Source organism: Lepidochelys kempii, chromosome 3 (genome assembly GCF_965140265.1).
Source record: "Lepidochelys kempii isolate rLepKem1 chromosome 3, rLepKem1.hap2, whole genome shotgun sequence".
Classification (NCBI taxonomy): Eukaryota; Metazoa; Chordata; order Testudines; family Cheloniidae; genus Lepidochelys; species Lepidochelys kempii.
In genome coordinates, this window is record NC_133258.1 from 176,335,591 (window position 1) to 176,355,356 (window position 19,766).

Consider the following 19,766-nt stretch of genomic DNA (forward strand, 5'->3'; position numbering starts at 1 on the left):
AGCGATAGCACCGTGTCCTAAGAACTTAAGTCCTTGATGAGGTAATTCTTGTCATTAATAAGCCTTGCTAAAAGGATCGGTTGGAGCTGCTCCAGAGACAAGCTGGCTCCCTCCTGCTCATGGAGGTGAATTCACCTCTCTTGCCAGTAGCGCCTGTTCTCACTCTCATTCCACACCAGGCTTCTTCCTGCCAGGCCAGCGAATGGCCATTGGATGGGAATGAGACCTGGGCCCCACGCCAATCTCCTGATTCTAATGCAGCTGCTTACCTTGTCCCCTATCTGCTGCTGGGCTTCCCCTAGGAGGGAGCAGGTGAGGAGCAGCCCAACCTGGCTGACACGCAGCAGAGGGTCGTGGATGGCCAGCACTGCCATCTGGAGGAAGGATCTTCTCTGCCCCTCCCAGAAGAACTTTCCGAAGACCTAAAACCAACACGACGTGAGGCATTACCAGATTGCCCAGAATCAGGTTCCAAATCCGGAGGCTAGAACGGTATCTCTGTCTAGTGGCCCCAGGAGGCAGCCACTGCAGGGGACCCAGCCACCCCCACTCCCTGAGCTGTGTCATGCCCTGGCAGAGAGTCCTTACCTCCCCCACCCTGGCTGTGTTCCTGTTGCCCAGGAGCCTGCTGTCCCGGTGCCAGTCCCAACACCACAGGGCTTCGGCCTCATGGATGGTCAGCCCTGGGAAACAGACACACACACTCACACTTGTCATTCTGGTTGCAGTGCTTGTGTCCTTCCAATCCCATTGGTGGCTGCACAGTGGGCACAGTCCTCGCTGCGTGCCTGGTCCAACAGAATTGCAGGGGCTGGTGTAGAACAGAGAAAGAGATCGAGAGAGACTCAGCCTCCAGCCGGGGTCAGTCTGAGAGAAATTGGTTGGGGTCCCACTCTCACTCTACTCTCAGTTGCCATTTCCCAGCTGGGTTCCTAACCCCTCTGGTGCAGCAGCAGCCGATAGAGCTGGTACACTCCCTCCTTGGCCTGCTGGCTGAGGTCCTTGGCTGGGTCACTGATGGACAGAGCCAGCTGTGCCACATGGTGACCCATCCTGGGGAATTCTGCTGAGTTCTTACGGGAGGGAGAGGGGACTCCATTAGCATTTTCCTGTGAGCTCCCAGTCCCCTGCTGGCCAGGACTCTCCATCATCATCATCTAGCGAGGTCTGGCCCAGCTCAGACACTCTCAGCCTGTCAAACAGTATCTCACAAGGCAAGGGCTGGGAGCCGCTTTGCTGGGACCTTTCCAAACAAACTGGAGATGACTCTGGAAAAGCCCCTCCCCGGTCTGAGAACAAGGGGCTCCTGGGGGCCTTTTGCAAATCCAATCTCCTTTGGAGAGATTCTCTCCCCCTCTTTCTGCCTCTCCCCAGACAGACAGAGGACGCCACAGAGGAACCCTAATACACTCACTTGCTCTAGGCGATGGAGCGATGGATGGCGGATGTTCAGGGTCATCTGCTGTCCCTCGCTCTCCTCCTCACTCTTCAAGCCCAAGGTAGGCTGGAGAGGGTGGTGACCTGAGGAGTTACCCTGCCCAGATAGCAGGCAGGGTGATGACACTGGGCGATCGACTGCCTGTGAAAAGAGGGGATTGACAGTCAGGACTCCTGGGTTCCATTGCTGGTTTTCCTATTGGGACTTTGGGCAAGTTGCTCCGCACTCTATGGCTCTGTCCCCAGCAGTCAAATGGGGATTTCATACTTTCCCACTCTTGGAAAGTGCTGGGAGAATCCCGCAGCAGAAGCTGCTCTGACGGTTCTAAGCAGCATCTGACCATTAAAGGTCGGCGTGCACTGCCCAGGAAGAGGACTGTTTGGCTCTGGGGTTTCACTTCTGCCCAGTCTACAGAGGGGCCCCAGCCGTGGAGTTTAGCTCAAGAAGTCCAATTCTCCAATTTGTAAAGGGCGTTTTGAATCATAGAATATCAGGGTTGGAAGGGACCTCGGGAGGTCATCTAGTCCAAACCCCTGCTCAAAGCAGGACCAATCCCCAGTTAAATCATCCCAGCTAGGGCTTTGTGAAGCCTGACCTTAAAAACTTCCAAGGAAGGAGATTCTACGACCTCCCTAAGTAACGCATTCCAGTGTTTCACCACCCTCCTAGTGAAAAAGTTTTTCCTAATATCCAACCTAAACCTCCCCCACTGCAACTTGAGACCATTAGTCCTTGTCCTGTCCTCTTCTACCACTGAGAATAGTCTAGAACCATCCTCTCTGGAACCACCTCTCAGGTAGTTGAAAGCAGCTATCAAATCCCCCCTCATTCTTCTCTTCTGCAGACTAAAAAATCCTGGTTCCCTCAGTTCTCCTCATAAGTCATGTGTTCCAGACCCCTAATCATATTTGTTGCGCTTCGCTGGATTCTCTCCAATTTATCCACATCCTTCTTGTAGTGTGGGGCCCAAAACTGGACACAGTATTCCAGATGAGGCCTCACCAATGTCGAATAGAGGGGGACCATCACGTCCCTCGATCTGCTTGCTATGCTCCTACCTATACATCCCAAAATGCCATTGGCCTTCTTGGCAACAAGGGCACACTGCTGACTCATATCCAGCTTCTCGTCCACTGTCACCCCTAGGTCCTTTTCCGCAGAACTGCTGCCGAGCCATTCGGTCTCTAGTCTGTAGCTGTGCATTGGATTCTTCTGTCCTAAGTGCAGGACCCTGCACTTATCCTTATTGAACCTCATCAGATTTCTTTTGGTCCAATCCTCCAATTTGTCTAGGTCCCTCTGTATCCTATCCCTGCCCTCCAGCATATCTACCACTCCTCCTAGTTTAGTATCATCCGCAAATTTGCTGAGAGTGCAATCCGCACCATCCTCCAGATCATTTATGAAGATATTGAACAAAACCGGCCCCAGGACCGACCCCTGCGGCACTCCACTTGACACTGGCTGCCAGCTAGACATGGAGCCATTGATCACTACCCGTTGAGCCCGACAACCTAGCCAACTTTCTACCCACCTTATAGTGCATTCATCCAGCCCATACTTCTTTAACTTGCTGACAAGAATACTGTGGGAGACCGTGTCAAAAGCTTTGCTGAAGTCAAGAAACAATACATCCACTGCTTTCCCTTCATCCACAGAACCAGTAATCTCATCATAGAAGGCGATTAGATTAGTCAGGTATGACCTTCCTTTGGTGAATCCATGCTGGCTGTTCCTGATCACTTTCCTCTCATGCAAGTGCTTCAGGATTGATTCTTTGAGGACCTCCTCCATGATTTTTCCGGGGACTGAGGTGAGGCTGACTGGCCTGTAGTTCCCAGGATCCTCCTTCTTCCGTTTTTTAAAGATTGGCACTACATTAGCCTTTTTCCAGTCATCTGGGACTTCCCCCGTTCGCCACGAGTTTTCAAAGATAATGGCCAATGGCTCTGCAATCACAGCCGCCAATTCCTTTAGCACTCTCAGACGCAACTCGTCCGGCCCCATGGACTTGTGTACGTCCAGCTTTTCTAAATAGTCTCTAACCACCTCTTTCTCCACAGAGGGCTGGCCATCTACTCCCCATGCTGTGATGCCCAGCGCAGCAGTCTGGGAGCTGACCTTGTTAGTGAAGACAGAGGCAAAAAAAGCATTGAGTACATTAGCATTTTCCACATCCTCTGTCACTACGTTGCCTCCCTCATTCAGTAAGGGGCCCACGCTTTCCTTGGCTTTTTTCTTGTTGCCAACATACCTGAAGAAACCCTTCTTGGTTCCTCTTGACATCTCTCGCTAGCTGCAGCTCCAGGTGCGATTTGGCCCTCCTGATTTCAGTCCTGTGCTCCAAAGTGCTTGGTGTCATCTGCACAGTTTAGAAGCATACTCTCGACTCCATTTTCCAAATCATTAATGAAAATATGGAATAGTACCACACCCCGGACTGATCCGTGCTGGACCCACTAGGTACACCCTTTCAGCTGGACAGCCAAACATGGAGAACGACTCTTGGAGGATGGGTTTTCAACCACGTTATACTAATTGCATCAAGACCACATTTCCTTAGTTTGCTTTTGACACAGTCCCATGGGACATTTTCACAAGCCTGATTAACACCAAGATAGATCACATCTACTGTTTATCCACCTCCACTAGGCCCGTAACCCTGTCAAAGAAGGAAACAGGATTGGTTTCGAATGATTTGTTCTTGACAAATCCATGCTCACTAGTACTAAGAACCAAATGATCCTGTAGGTGCTGACAAACTGATTGTTTAATAGTGTGTTCCAGTATCTTTCCAGGTATGGAATAAGGCAGGCTGGTCTGTAAGTCCCAAGGTTCTCTTTGTTCCCCTTTTAAAGATAGCTACTGTCTTGTTAACGGACGGCGAGAGGTTCTTTTTCAGAGATCTCAGATGAGAACTGGGGCACAGCACCTGGTTTGTTAAGGCCACACAAATGGAGGCAGGAACCTCTTCTCTCCTGCTGGCAAAGAACCCCAGATAACTAAAAGAGTGGGACTCATTTCCCTGAATGGGCTTTAAAAAAGACAATGGTTAAAATTTGGCCCTGACCATTTCTTGTTTCCGCAGCCTAGACATTTTAGCAAAGTTTAGAATTCCTCGGTGCTCAACACCGTGAACCTTCCCTTTCTCTTTCACAAAGGGCTTTAACTAAGCTTACCCTTATCTCACTCAGGCTCACGACTGCCCGGAGTTCGCAAATTGTCCCTGTTCCCATTGGACGGAGGGGGAGCCTTAGGTACGGAAAAGGGAAGTGATCTACCCAAGGGCCTACACAGCAAGGTAGTGACAGAACCAGAAAGAGAAGCCATCAATCTTGACTCCTGTTCTAACAGACAACAAGCCCCCCAGAGGCAGGGAGAGAGCCCAGGAATCAAGATGGTGGGGAAATTTCATTGAAACCGTTTTGGTCAGAAAATCTCATTCAGACTAAACCTGTTTGTTTCTTGAAATCATAACAAGTGGGATGAAAATTCTTTGCAAAAATATTTTGTTGCAAAACAAAAGCATCTCCTGTTTGTCACTGTGTATTAAATTGTCTTGCCGCACACAAAGATGAGACACTTTGATCTCGAAAATTAGAGAAGATGCTTCAGTCTGAGCTAAGGAGTTGCTGCTCTTATTTCAGGTATTCTATTATCTGATTTGAGTAAAAGTGATAAGACCTCTCATATTATGCACTGCTCCCAGTGACACTCTCCAATGGATGCCCATCCTCCACCCACTGTGAGGTAGGTAGGAGAGGATTGTTATGCCTACTTGAAAGAGGGAGAAGCTAAGGCTGAGAAAGGAGAATTGACTTGTCTGAAGTCACACAGCCAGGCAGTGGCAGAGTTGAGAATAGGACCCAAGAACCCTAATTTTCAAACTAACCATCGGATCTTGAGTTTCATACATTGAACAATCTGAATAAAGTCCTCTCAAATGAGCTCCAGACCAACAACAGTTCATAGTAATTATTCAGCAAGTGTTTCAGGAGAACTGGAATGTTAGAGAGAATCATGAACTGCTCAGAGACAATGAACGCAGAGAAGCAGCAAAATTCATCAAACATGACTGGTTATGACTTATTTACTTGGTTTTAAAAGAGAGCAACAAGGACCCGAGTCTCCTCCCTGTCAATAACCCCTTGCTCAGCCAATTAGGGTAGAGACTGAGGGGCGGGAGGCTGAGGGTTCTCACCAGAGAGCCCAAAGGATGGCCCAGGTCACCAGTGGGGATCACTGGCTGAGCACTCTTTCAGCCCCACATTTTTGGGAGCTGCAGAGCACCCCCAGTGACTCCCCCACCCCAGACCCTTCCTGGTGGCGGGAGGGGAACAGGGGAAAGGACAAAAGAAGTAAGAGAAGAAGAGAAAGAAAAGAGGGAGGGAGGAAATGTAAAACAAAAAAGTACAAACCCTAATGTCCCCAGTGAGTCTAAGGGACAAAATCCTAGGTGGGGAATAAAATTCTGCCACCTTAAGCTACCGTTTTCCATGACTAGAATTCACCTGGCACCAAATGGATCAGACTGTACAGGTTCCAAACCTCTCAGAGGCTCTTACCTTCCAAACAGGGATGTCTGTTTTCTAGTAAAATCAGGAAAAGGAAAGGAGAAAACTCGAAAGAGATTCCTCCTCGCGCTCATGTATGTAAACCCTAATACTCTCTCAGTCCTCAAAGAGAGGACTCGAGAGGGAGACTTGCTGAAGCAAAGTTACAGGGGTCTGTGAGGTTTCCCTGGCCCTGCGCCCCTGTCCTGCCTGGCTGATGTCAGCATCTCTCTGTGAGGTCACCACCTCCCCACTACCTTTGACCAATAGGCTGAGGTCCTGCAAAAGGCCTTTGTGATGTCACTGCCACACCCACCCCTGGGGTGACCAGATGTCCTGATTTTACAGGGACAGTCTCGCTATCTGGGGCTTTTTCTTATATAGGCTCCTCTTACTCCCCACTCCCTGTCCCCTTTTTCACACTTGCTATCCCGTCAGCCTACCCACCCCTTCCCTGCAGTGCTAATGTCCTGCCGCTGGCCAGACACTTTGGAGGTTTGAGCTACTCCCTGTGGATCACTCCACTCAAGGAGTATTCGTTCTAGGAAGCAAGCCGGCTAGACAGCAAAACATCAGAGGCTACTGCCAATGCTACACTCAGTTTTTCAGAAATGAGTCGACTTGATGGCCAGAAGAGACCATTCGAGCATGTCATCTGACCCCTGCATATCACAGGCCTCCTGTATACCACAGTTGCTACCGTTTGGCAAGCACATTCCAGAAAGACATCTAGTCTTCATTAAATGACATCAAGAGATCGAGAATCCACCACTTTCCTTAGTAGCTTCTTCCCGTGGTGAATCATCCTCGCTGTTGAATATTTGTGCTTTATTTGTCATATGAATTGGTCTCTTTTCACCTTCCAGCCATTGGGTCTTGTTATGCCTTTCTCTGCGAGATTAACGAGCCTTTTAATCCCCAGTATTTTTTCTCCATTAAGGCATTTCAACACTTCAGTGAAGTCACCTTTCAATCTGCTTTTCATCAGCTAAACAGGTTGAGCTCTTTCAATCGCTCCCTAGAAGGCATTTTTCTCCAGCCTGCAGAACATTTGGTGGCTCTTTGCTGCCCCAGCTCCAATTTCTCAACATCTTTTTCAAATGAGGACACCAAAACTGGAGGCAGTAATCCAATAGCAATCCCACTGATGCTCTATCACCTCCTGTGACAGTGCTGCCTGTGGGAGCCAGCTGAGGTCACTCAGTCAGGGTGGACTGCAAACAAACGGGGTAAACAAACCCCAAAGGCTGGTGGATATTCCAATACTTAGATTTACCAAGCCAGCACAAAACAGCTTCTATAGCACCTCCCTGGTTACTCAGAAGTCCAAATAATGCAGTTCCCTTAAAGTACCCAGCCTCAGGACTCCTTCCAGACACACAGGTCAAACATATGATGATAAATTCTGAAAATCTTATTTCATCATGTAAAAGAAAAGGTTCTCCTGATCCCACAGGACCAAGCCCCAGATCCAGGTCAAATGATAACTCAGATCTTACCCAAAATACACGCTTACAGTCAATCCTTATTAACAAAACTAAAATTTATTAAAAAGGAAAAGGAAGAGCGTGTTGGTTAAAGATCAATACAGTTACAGTCTTGAGTTCAACTCTTGAGGTACAGGTACAGAGCAGAGATGAGCTTGTAGTTGCCAAAAGTCCTTTTAGAAATAGTCCATAGGTTATAGTCCAATGTCCATATTCAGGGTGACTCCAGTCAGTGATTGGGGATCTCAGTCCTTATGGCTTCGGGTTTCCCCTTCTTGAAACCCAAAGCAGATCTGAGATGAAGAAGGATTGTGTCCCAGGGTTTTTATACATTTCCAGCAGCCTTTTGGCCTGAGAAAACAATAGGCTTAACTTTCCTTCTCCTAAACATCCTGGGAATTGTCACAGGATAATTTATCCATTAAACAGTTTAGATAGAGGTTACCACAACCTTCAAAGAGACATATGAACAATAATACTGTTTCACTCAAGTGTCTTCCTAAATGTTAATATTTCTCTTTTGATCTTTGAATCAAAGCTATAGCAATAGACAAGACTTGTTTGCTTATATCACAAGACCTGAGCAAACATCTACCCTTCTATCTCTAACAATGCAGGCTTGCATTTCAAAGCTCTATTCCTTTACATATCTTCCTCACCAGTCTTTAAAGTTCAGCCATGGATCAGGTCAGCCTGTGAGTTAATTAACTCTTTCTGGCCCTGTGACCTATCAATGAGATATTATATTACACTCATAATGTCAAACCTCCCTATGCTACTCACGGCTCTGCTCCTACATGTAATGATGGCTTTAGCTCTGTTCACCACAGCATCCCACTGGGAGCTCGTGTTGAGTAGCTTCTCCACTATAGCCCCTAAATCCTTTTCAGAGTCACTGCTTTCCTGGATACACTTCTCCATTCTGGAGATGTGGCTGGCATGCCTTGTTGGGAGGTATAGGACCTTGCATTTGGCTCTCGTCAAACTTGTTTTCTTTGAATGGGTCCAGCTTGCCAAATGAGCCACATCGCTTTGTATCACTGCTCTCTTCTCATCAGTAATAACGACTCTGCCAGTATTTTGTCACCCACCAAGCTTATCAGCAGGGATTGTATGTTTTCTCCCAATTCATTGATAAAAATTATTTTTAAAAATTAGTCCTTGAGAGCTTCTTCAGACCCTTTGTACTCAGGACCTGCTCCCCACAGCACAGTGAGAAAAGGCCGCCCAGACCTGCTGGTACATAGGGGATAAGAACAGAATAAACACACCCTTAGGAGCTGTGTTGTCCATAAGCTCTGAACAACATGTGGGGGTCAGCAGCTTAGAAATGCACTAGAGAGCTGTAGTGTAGACAGGTCCCAACTGTGTCTCGGTTTCCCACCCTGTAAAATGGGGAGAACAAACAAAACCTTGATTAGCTCTATTTGATAGTTGGGGAAACCGAGGCACCCAGCAGTGAAGAGACTCGCTCATAGTCCCAAAGCCAGGAATAGAAAATGGCAGGTCTTCTGCTAGCCAATCCTGGGACCTAACCCCGGTTATCCTGGTCTCAGTGCTCTAACTTTAATCACAGCCTCCATGTCTTTTCCTTCATGTCCCTTAACCCCATGTCACTGCAGAAGGATTTTCTGTTAGCCTGCTGGCTCCAATGCATGTGGATGTCATTCCAAAAGACGTGCTCTGGCTCATTCCCATGTTATGGTTGGCTGAAGAAATCACTTGGTGACATTCGAGGGCTCGAGTTGTACAGGAGGTGCGACTAGATACACATAATGGTCCTTTCTGACCTTAACATCTATCAATCTACACATTTTCTGCAGCTAGGAAGATAACTCTGGACCTATTTTCCCTCATTCACTTTCAGTTGCAATAATTTAAATTGAGACCAAAGGATTTCCTCTTCCATTGTGTCTTCAGCACCTTTGAGAGCAAACAGTTACTGTTAGCCCACAGGTTTCCACTTTCAACCTGTCCCAGGGTGAGATGGCCAGGACAGGGGTTGGAGCTCAACTGTACTTAGCCCAGGTTATGCAGCTCCCTAGGGAGAAGGGAATAAATGTGGGGGTCAGGTGACAAGAACTCAGGCCTGCTGACAGACAGAAGGGCAGCCTGTGCTCAGCCACGAGAGACACCCCAAGGGGAGCAGGTGTGGGAGGGGCTTGAAGAGTCCTTGAAAGGTCAGGGATAAGCCAGGAAGGGGCTTGGCTGAGCACTTAGGACAAGGCCCTAGGAGGAAAAGTCAGGGCAGTTTAAGTGGTGGGGCAGGTAGTCCAGTTGGTTGAGGGTCCCAGGGCCAGACACCCAGAGGTAAAGGTGATTGTCAAGGCATATGTCCTTCTTCCCCAGGGTAGATCTGAGAGTGGAGAAGACTGATGCCGGAAGGGGGAAGTGAGTTAACCCCAAGGTCACCCACTGAGTTTATATCACAAATGCATACTCGAAGGATCCAAGAGCAGAAACATGGATTTTCCAGTCTCTTCTCTCTTGGAGTCCCCAGGGCCAAGGTAAAACCCCTGCTGGCCCTTCCCATTCTGCTCACCTCCAAGATGTGCTGGAGTTTGTCTGTGCTGGGGGATGCTGTCAGCAGGATCTAGAGCTCGTCATCCATGTTCTATGGGCAGGCCTTCCTCCGAGCCTGCCAGCGGAGAGAGACCATGGGTCAGGGTTATGGAACCTGGGACTACACCTGCCAGGATGACAGCTGGCTCTGCACTCCTGGCCCAGAGCAGCTCTGTGCAGAGGGTCTGGTGCCGAGCAAGGTAGGGAACAGCCAAACTGCTCGGGATGGAAGCTGGGCTTCCTGGCAGAGTGCAGGAACCAAAACACAGCATCTGCAAGGAAGGACTTCCCCATAGAGGGGCAACATCATCTCCCACAAGAGGGAGGACTCCCCCCCTGACACTGGATTAATCCTCTGGCCTGTTACCATCTCTGCCCACCTGTACCCCCAACTCAGCAGCTCCAGCCACTGAAGAGAGCAAGAACCAGAGACCTTCCTGCTCCTGGGACAGAGGAGTACGTTGATGATCTACCTGGATATTAGTGTTGGCCTTCCCCGTGCCCATGGTCTATCCTCCATTCAGGCCATGCACAGGAACTGCGATTCTTGTTCTGGATCTAGGGGCGGCTTCAGTTTGCTGGCAGGAGACTGTACATGAGACCTTGCCATTGGGGGGCTACACAGGCACTAACATGGGCACGGAAGTTTGAGGAACAGGGCAGAGGCCTGTGTGGGGCAAGGAGGGCAGGGATTTGGGAGGGAAGAGCAGAGGATTAAACACTTACTTAATGTGGGTCAGGATGATCCCCATTTCAAAGATAGAGAAAGTGAGGCATCAGGTGGGAGAGTGACCTGGCCAGGATCACATTACCACTCAGTGACAGGGCTGCAGTCCAACTAGTTCCCTGCTCTCAACACTGGACCCTATTGCTCCCTGTACGACCCCTCCAGCCATCCTCTCCCATACGCCATCCCCACCACTCTCCAAAACCAGGCTGCCCCTTCTAGGCAAGGCCTGGTGTCACAGCTTTCTTGCTGGGCGAGCACCCCCGTCAGTAGTCGCTAGGGCCCTCCGGGCATTCTTTGGCTGGGAACTCAGCCCTTCAGCCAGGTGACCGTCTTTTACTCCACTCCTTCCTGGGTCGTGCTCATCCCAAACAAAAAGTTCAAAAATGTCTAACAGAAACAAGGTCTTCCGTTCCTTTGAGGGCTCTTCCTCAGCCTGACTTTGGCTCGGCCTGCCCTTGGTAGCCCTTTCTATGGCTTTCTAAATCCCCTTCCTTAGAGACCAAGGGAGAACCAGTCCTACCCTGGATTCTAGGTTCTGCCCCAAGGCCCTGTACTGAACAGCTAAACCTGCTCCTGTACCTTTGCTGCGGTTTTCCCTGGTTTTCCCCTTAGGTGAAGCTCTCTCTGTAATCAGTTTGGCCTAGGTCCAGGCTTTATAGCCCACAGGCCACTCTCTGTTATATTCCCTCCTCCTCAGAACATCGCCCACCCGGAGGGGCAAGTTCTATTCTTGTCCAAGCTTCATCCCTTGTCATCTCATCGCTGTCACCGGCTGCGAGCTTGTATCCCAGCGCTCTTCCTGCAGCCACTCCTTCTCATTCGCAACTGCTTGCAGAGCCTGTTCCGAAGCCTTTAGGTTCTTCTCTAACCCTTTTTGCTACTGCCGCTGCATACGTCAAAACGCTTTCCGTCAGGGTCTGAGAACGCACCACGGACTGCTCCACCCTTGTGCTTCTCCTTACTTCAGTCTGCTTCATCTCTGGGCCAACCATTTCGTCCTTCACCTCCCTGCAGCACCCAACAGGGCGTGTTGGTGGGACTGGCACCAACAGGGACGTGAAACTTCAGGGAAATAGGCAGAGGCTGGCGAGAATGAAAATTGAGGCACCGAGCCAGGGAATGACAAGTGCAAGGTTTCCTAGACAGACAGTGGCAGGGCAGGAATAACGCCTGTTCCCTGGACCCCGCTGCCACTCCTCTATCTGTTCCTGGGAGTGAGCCTCTCCCCAAAGCCATTGCAATGTTACTGGAGAGAAAAGAACAGCCCAACCCAGAGAGAGTGAATCTTCCCACCATCTCTGTCAGAGGAGCCACCCTTGGGAGGTGACCTGGTGGTGGGAGCAGCACTGACTCCCAGCCCTGGGCCTAAACAGCACCGGGGTTAGGGGAACAGAGCTGGAGGGTCTCAGTACCCGAGGTTGCCCACAGCAATCAGGGAGTTAGCGAGGATGGCGCCAGGCGGAGAGTTATCAGGCAGCTCCTCAATGAGCTTCTGTGAGACCCAAACGAGACAAAGGAGCGTGAGAGATTCAGGCCTCATTGACACTTTCCAGTGAGGCGATTACACAGTCAGCTCCCCACACAGCCAGCAGGATCCCCCCACCTGCCTCCCGCTCCTCCGATTCCTGCCCACTAGTGGCCAATCTCAGAATTTCTCCTGTCTCTTCTCCCCAGTCTTCAGCCCCAGCAATCCCTGGCCTCAGCTGCCCCTCCAGCACCAGCCATCCCCCATCCATTGGCCCGGGGAGACCCCTACCCCTCCCATATCTCTGTCCTCCCTCACCACAATCCTCTCCAGCACAGTCGCCTTGCAGCAGTGTGGCTCCAATGTGTCCTGCCATCTCTGCTGTGCAGTGAGACACGGGGGTGGATGGTGTGCAGGAACATGAGCTGCTGGTTCTCGTCCTGCACCCCCCAGGAGTGGGGTTACAGGAGAGAGAGGCAGTTAGCCAGGGACCTCCCTGCCCCACCCACACCAGCTGCAGGACTGAGGCCTGTACGCGGGATAGCGGGGGCCTGCCCATTGTCCAAATTACCCACGACTCCTACACAAGCAGGGTCCAGATCTGGGACAGTGCCTGTTGGGGGAGGAGACGGTATTCCAATAGCAGTCTCACTGACGCTGTGTCACCTCCCTAGCCTCCTCATGGCTCTGCTCCTACATCTAAGAATGGCTTTAGCCCTGGTCACCACAGCATCATGCTGGGAGCTTGTGTTGAGTGACTTCTCCACTATGGCCCCTCAATCCTTTTCAGAGTCACTGCTTTCCTGGATTCACTTCCCCATTCTGGAGGTGTGACCAGCATGCTTCGTTGCTAGGTATAGGACCTTGCATTTGGCTCTGGTCAAACTTGCTTTCTTTCAATGGGCCCAGCTTGCCGAATGAGCCGGATGGCTCTGTATCACTGCCCTCTCCTCATCAGTGATTTCCACTCTGCCAGTATTTTGTCACCCACCAAGCTTATCAGCAGGGATTGTATATTTTCTCCCAATTCATGGATAAAAATATTTTTAAAAATTAGTCCTAGAGAGCTTCTTCATAGTCTTAGTACCCAGAACCTGCTCCCCACAGCACTGTGAGAAAAGGCCGTCCAGCCCTGCTGGTACATAGGGAATAAGAACAGAACAAACCCACCTTTAGGAGCTGTGTTGTCTATAGGCTCCGAAAAACATGTGGGGGTCAGCAGCTTAGAAATGCTCTAGGGAGCTGTAGTGTAGACAGGTCCCAACTGTGTCTCGGTTTCCCACCCTGAGAAATGGGGAGAACAAACAAAACCTTGATTAGCTCTATTTGATAGTGGGGAAACCGAGGCACCCAGCATTGAAGAGACTCGCTCATGGTCCCAAAGCCAGGAATAGAAAATGGCAGGTCTTCTGATAGCCAGTCCTGGGACCTCACCCCTATTATCCTGGCTTCCCTCCTCTAACTTTAATCACGGCCTCCATGTCTTTTCCTCCATGTCCCTTAACCCCACGTCATTCCAGAAGAAAGATTTTCTGTTAGCCAGATGGCTCTAATGCAGTTGTTCTCAAACTTTAGCACTGGTAACCGCTTTCACAGAGAAAGCCACTGAGTGTCACCCCTCCTTATAAATTAAAAACACTTTTTTACATATGTAACACCATTTCAATGCTGGAGGCAAAGCAGGGTTGGGGGTGGAGGCTGACACCTCTCGACCCCCCATGTAATAACCTCACGACCCCCTGAGGGGGCTTGTCCCCCAGTTTGAGAACCCCTGCTCTTATGCATGTGGATGTCCTTCCAAAAGACGTGCTCTGGCTCAGTCCCATGTTATGGTTGGCTGAAGGAACCTCTTGGTGACATTCTAGGGCTCAAGTTATACAGGAGATTTGACTAGGTACACATAATGGTCCTTTCTGTCCTTAACATGTATCAATCTTTACATTTTCTGCTGCTAGGAAGATAACTCTGGACCTATTTTCTCTCATTCACTTTCAGTTGGAATAATTTAAATCCAGACCAAAGGATTTCCTCTTCCATTGTGTCTTCAGCACATTTCAGAGCAAACAGTTACTGTTATCCCACAGGTTTCCGGTTTCAACCTGTCCCAGGGTGAGATGGCCAGGAAAGGGGTTGGAGCTCAACTGCACCTAGCCCAGGTTATGCAGCTCCCTAGGGGGAAGGGAATAAGTGTGGGGTCAGGTGACAAGCAGCAGCATGTGACTATGACCCAGGCCTGCTGAGAGATAGAAGGGCAGCCTGTGCTTAGCCAGGAGAGAGACCCAAGAGGAGCAGGTGTGGGACGGGCTTGGAGAGTCCTTGAAAGGTCAGGGACAAGCCAGGAAGGGGCTAGGCAGAGCACTTAGGACAAGGCCCTAGGAGGAAAAGACAGGGCAGTTTAGGTGATGGGGCAGATAGTCCAGTTGGTTTAGGGTCCCAGGGCCAGACACCAACAGGTGAAGGTGATTGTCAGGGCTTATGTCCTTCTTCCCCAGGGTAGATCTGAGAGTGGTGAAGAATGATGCCGGAAGGGGGAAGTGAGTTAACCCCAAGGCCACCCACTGAGTTGATACGACAAATGCATACTGGGAAGGATCCAAGAGAAGAAACATGGATTTTCCAGTCTCTTCTTTCTTGAAGTCCCCAGGGCCAGGGTAAAATCCCTACTGCCCCTTCCCATTCTGCTCACCTTCAAGATGTGCTGGAGTTTGTCTGTGCTGGGGGATGCTGTCAGCAAGATCTAGAGCTCGTCATCCATTTTCTATGGGCAGGCCTTGCTCTGAGCCTGCCAGCATAGAGAGACAATGGGTCAGGGTTATGGAACCTCGGGCTACACCTGCCAGGATGACAGCTGGCTCTGCAGTCCTTGCGCAGAACAGCTCTCTGCAGAGGGCCTGGTGCACAGCAGGGATGGAAGCTGGGCTTCTGGGCAGAATCCAGGCTCTCCCCACCATTTCTTAACCTCATGGGCTGTTCTCATGCTCTGCCAATCACACCTCTCAGTAGCTCCAGCTGTCTGCGGGAGCAGGGACCAGAGGCCATCCTGCTGCTGGGACAGAGGTGGAGGTCCATGTTCAACCTATATATGGGTGTTGTCCTTTCTCATGCCCACAGTCAAGACCATGCAAGGGAAGCTCTCAGGACATGCGATTCCAGCTCCAGAGCCAGGGGCAGCTTCAGCTTGCTGGGAGGAGACTGTGTCTGAGACCTTGCAGTTGGGGGTGGAGACAGGCACAAAGATAGGCATGGAAGTTTGGGAAAACGGGGCAGAGGCTGGTATTGGGTAAGGAGGGCAGGGATTTGGGAAGAAGATCTGTCTAATTGTCAGTTAGGATTATCTCCACTTTAGAGAGGGGGAAAGTGAGGCACCACGTGGAAGTGGGACCAGGCCGACTGGGCTGAGTGTCTGAATAATGGCGAGAGCAAAAGTATAAAAGCCATTAAGGGTCAGAAGAACATTCATCAGGGAATTGGAGCATTCAAGGCTGGCCAAAAAAGTGTCATCTACGGCATAAACCAGTATGCGCTCTGCCACCTGACTGGTTTTGGAGACACGGGTACGTCTCTTGGAGAGAGGGGTAAGAGGATCTTTCTCTGAGACACACAACTGTCAATAGTTGGGAGCAGAAACCCCATCTGTAATTTTGGTCACAGGCCCTGCCGCAAACTCCACCCTCCAACCATTGTGAGCCAGGCCCGGGAACACCATTCCACTGTCACAGGTACATGGACCTGTGCACCTGCAGACACTGCAGCCGGCACACGCACTGGGGCTGGTGCTGTGACATGAGCTGGATGAACCCCCCTGCTGGCCCCATATCCAGCATTCCCCCCCTGAGCAATCGGTCCTGCTCCCTGCTCTTCCTCTCTTCCCCCAGGAACCCCGGAGCAGGCTCTCTTCATGGACCGTGTCCCTCTCCTCCTTGGCTCTTTTAGAATCAAGGTGCTCCTTGTTCCTCCTTCCCCCTAAAGGATTTGCGTGATTTGTGGGCAAGATCTGACTTGTCTATTGACCTGGGTCTGGGGCTTGGTCCTTTGGGATCGGGAGAACCTTTTTCTTTTACTTCAGGACAAGGAGGAAAGTGAGAACTGAATTTTGCAAAGGGAAGTCACAGGGTAACCCTACAAGGCCCAAACCCCAGTGGTATTGAGCCAAAGGTGTGGCATGACTAAAATGATTGTAGATGGACACTTCCAATGGATTTATTGTTATTGCTAATGGTGATTTTTGTAGCTATTTTGTTGCTATTATGAAAAACTGTAAAAAAGTACAATGTGCTGTGGTAAATTGCCGGCATGACTTGGATGGGTCTCGCTCTCTCTTCTTGGGGAGGGTTCAGGACACCGTTTCTCAATACCCCAGTTTAGGGGTATTAACTGCTCAACTAGTGTCCGAGAGGAGGGGAGGGGAGAGGGAGGGACCCAGGCCCTCCCTCTACTCTGGGTCCCAGCCCAGGGGCCCTAGGAATAGCGGTAAACTGCTTAAACTAGCGGTTCCTTCCCCTGGGCTACTTCCCTCTACTGCCCTTCAGCTTGTGGGCCTTCCTGCCCTCCCTTTGCACCAACCAGCTGTCCCTTTACCTAGGGTCTTGGTCTTCTTAGCCCACCGCAGCACTTCCCCAAACTCTCCTCTCCTTACCTCCAAACTGCTCTCTGCTCCAACACTAATCCACTCTGCTTCAACTCCTTCCCTGGTCTGATTGAAGTTGGGGGGTTTTATCAGGTGACTGGCTTCAGGTGCTTTAATTAATCAAGAGCAAACTTTCTTCCTTCTACAGTGAACAAAGCTCCCTTTTAACACTCTCCTACTGCACTCTGGCCATCCTGAATCACGGTTCCTAATCTTTTGGCAAAACCCTTGAACATGTTAAGAGTGATACATAAGAACACACTTTATGTTAAAAGACCCTGTGATACAGATGTTTCACCCATGAAAGCTTATGCCGAAATAAATCTGTTCGTCTTTTAGGTGCCACCGGACTCCTTGTTGATTTTGTGGATACAGAGTAACACGGCAACCCCCTGATACTTGTAAACAGTCTTGAAACTTTTCACAGGAGAAAAGTCATTCCAGACCTGATATGCTGTAGGAGAAGGGAAACCGAGGCACACTACCATATTGCTTTCATGGCTAAATGCCAAGATTCCTATACTATGGACAACACTAATATCTACATTGTCTTGATATTAAATGGGTTCCAGACACATGCCAATGCTTCTATGGATAAAGTAGCTATTTTCATTAGCTCTTGGCAAGATCACATGAGACATACAGGAACCATGCTGCAAGGGCAAATCCAATGCACTATTGTTCTAAGAAACTTTTACATTGAGTTTGTAAAAGGATTCAATCATGTTATTAAACATGACTTTGAGAAACCATTTCTGTTGCACACTGATATGGGGTCAGCAAATGAAATTAATAGACAGCAGGTTTAAAACTTAAAAAAGGAAGTATTTTTTTACACAATGCACAGTCAATGTGTGGAACTCCTTGCCAGAGGATGTTGTGAAGACCCATCTCAGCAGCTTCCTCGGAAGGAGCCAGTGCTCTTCTCAGAGGACCTTCTCCTGGACCTCACAGGGCTCTGATGCTCTCACTCCGCAAGCCTGTCTGAGGTCTTGGAGTTAGTGCTCAACAGAACCAGGCAGAGCCCCGTTGTCGAACACCAGCGCCTTCCCTCTGTCCCTGAAGGAGGGAAGGCCCCAAGACTGCTCTACATTGACTGCCCTGACCACGGCTGGCCCAATGGCTCTCAGATAGCAGGACACAATGGAGACATGGATCACCCAGTCTCTCATTTCCAGGCCTCCCCAGGGCTAAGGTAAAATTCCTGTTGCCCCTGCCCATTCTGCTCACCTCCAAGACGTGCGGGAGTTTGTCTGTGCTGGGGATTGCTGTCAGCAGGCTCTTCAGAATGGCATCCACGTCTCTGGGCAGGCCTTCTTCAGAGCCTATCAGGGGAGGGAGACCATGGGTCAGGGTTATGGAACCTGGGACTACACCTGCCAGGATGACAGCTGGCTCTGCAGTCCTTGCCCTCTCTGCAGAGGGCCAGGTGCTGAGCAAGGTAGGCAATAGCCAAACTGCAAGGGATGGGAGCTGGGCTTCCTGGCAGAATCCAGGAACCAAAGCACAGCATCTGCAAGGAAGGACTTCCCCGCAGAGGGGCAACATTATCTCCCACAGGGTGGGACTCTGTCCCTGACAGTGGATTAATCCTATGGCCTGTTCCCATCTCTGCCCACCCGCAACCGCAACTCAGCAGCTCCAGCCACCGAAAAGGGCGAGAACCAGAGACCTTCCTGCTCCTGGGACAGAGGAGTACGTTGATGATCTACCTGGATGTGAGTGTTGGCCGTCCCCATGCCCATGGTCTATCCTCCATTCAGGCCGCGCACGGGAACTGCGATTCCTGTTCTGGATCTAGGGGCAGCTTCAGTTTGCTGGCAGGAGACTGTACATGAGACCTTGCCATTGGGGTGCTACACAGGCACTAACATGGGCATGGAAGTTTGAGGAAAAGGGCAGAGGCCTGTGTGGGACAAGGAGAGCAGAGATTTGGGAACGAAGAGCAGAGGATCAAACACTTACTTAATGTGGGTCAGGATGATCCCCATTTCAAAGACAGAGAAAGTGAGGCATCAGGTGGGAGAGTGACCTGGCCAGGATCACATTACCACCCAGTGGCAGGGCTGCAGTCCAACCAGTTCCCTGCTCTCATCACTGGATCCTGTTGCCCCTCCTGTACGACCCCTCCAGCTATCCTCTCCCATAGGTCATCCCCCCCACCGCTCTCCAAAACCAGGCTGCCCCTTCCTGGCAAGGCTTGGTGTTACAGCTTTCTTGCTGGGCTAGCACCCTCGTCAATAGTCACTAGGGCCCTCTGGGAGTTCTTTGGCTGGGAACTCAGCCCTTCAGCCAGGTGACCGTCTTTTAGTCCACTCCTTCCTGGGTCGTGCTCATCCCAAACAAAAAGTTCAAAAATATCTTTAACAGAATCAAGGTCTTCCGTCCCTTTGGAGGCTCTTCCTCAGCTTGACTTTGGCTCTGCCTGCCCTTGGTAGCCCTTTCTATGGCGTTCTAAATCCCCTTCCTTAGAGACCACGGGAGAACCAGTCCCACCCTGGATTCTAGGTTCTGCCCCAAGGCCCTCTACTGAACAACTAGGCCTGCTCTTGTACCTTTGCTGCGGTTTTCCCTGGTTTTTCCCTCAGGTGAAGCTCACTCTGTAATCAGTTTGGCTTAGGTCCAGGCTTTACAGCCCACAGGCCACTCTCCGTTATATTCCCTCCTCCTTAGAACATCGCCCACCTGGGGGGCAAGTTCGATTCTTGTCCAAGTTTCGTCCCTCATCATCTCATCGCTGTCACCGGCTGCGCGCTTGTACAGCCTGCGCACAGTGTCTCCAGCTCCACTGCCAGCCGCTCACCAGAATTAAGAGGCAATCCTTCTCTTACGCAGTATCCCAGCGCTCTTCCTGCAGCCACTCCTTCTCATTCGCAACTGCTTGCGGAGCCTGTTCCGAAGCCT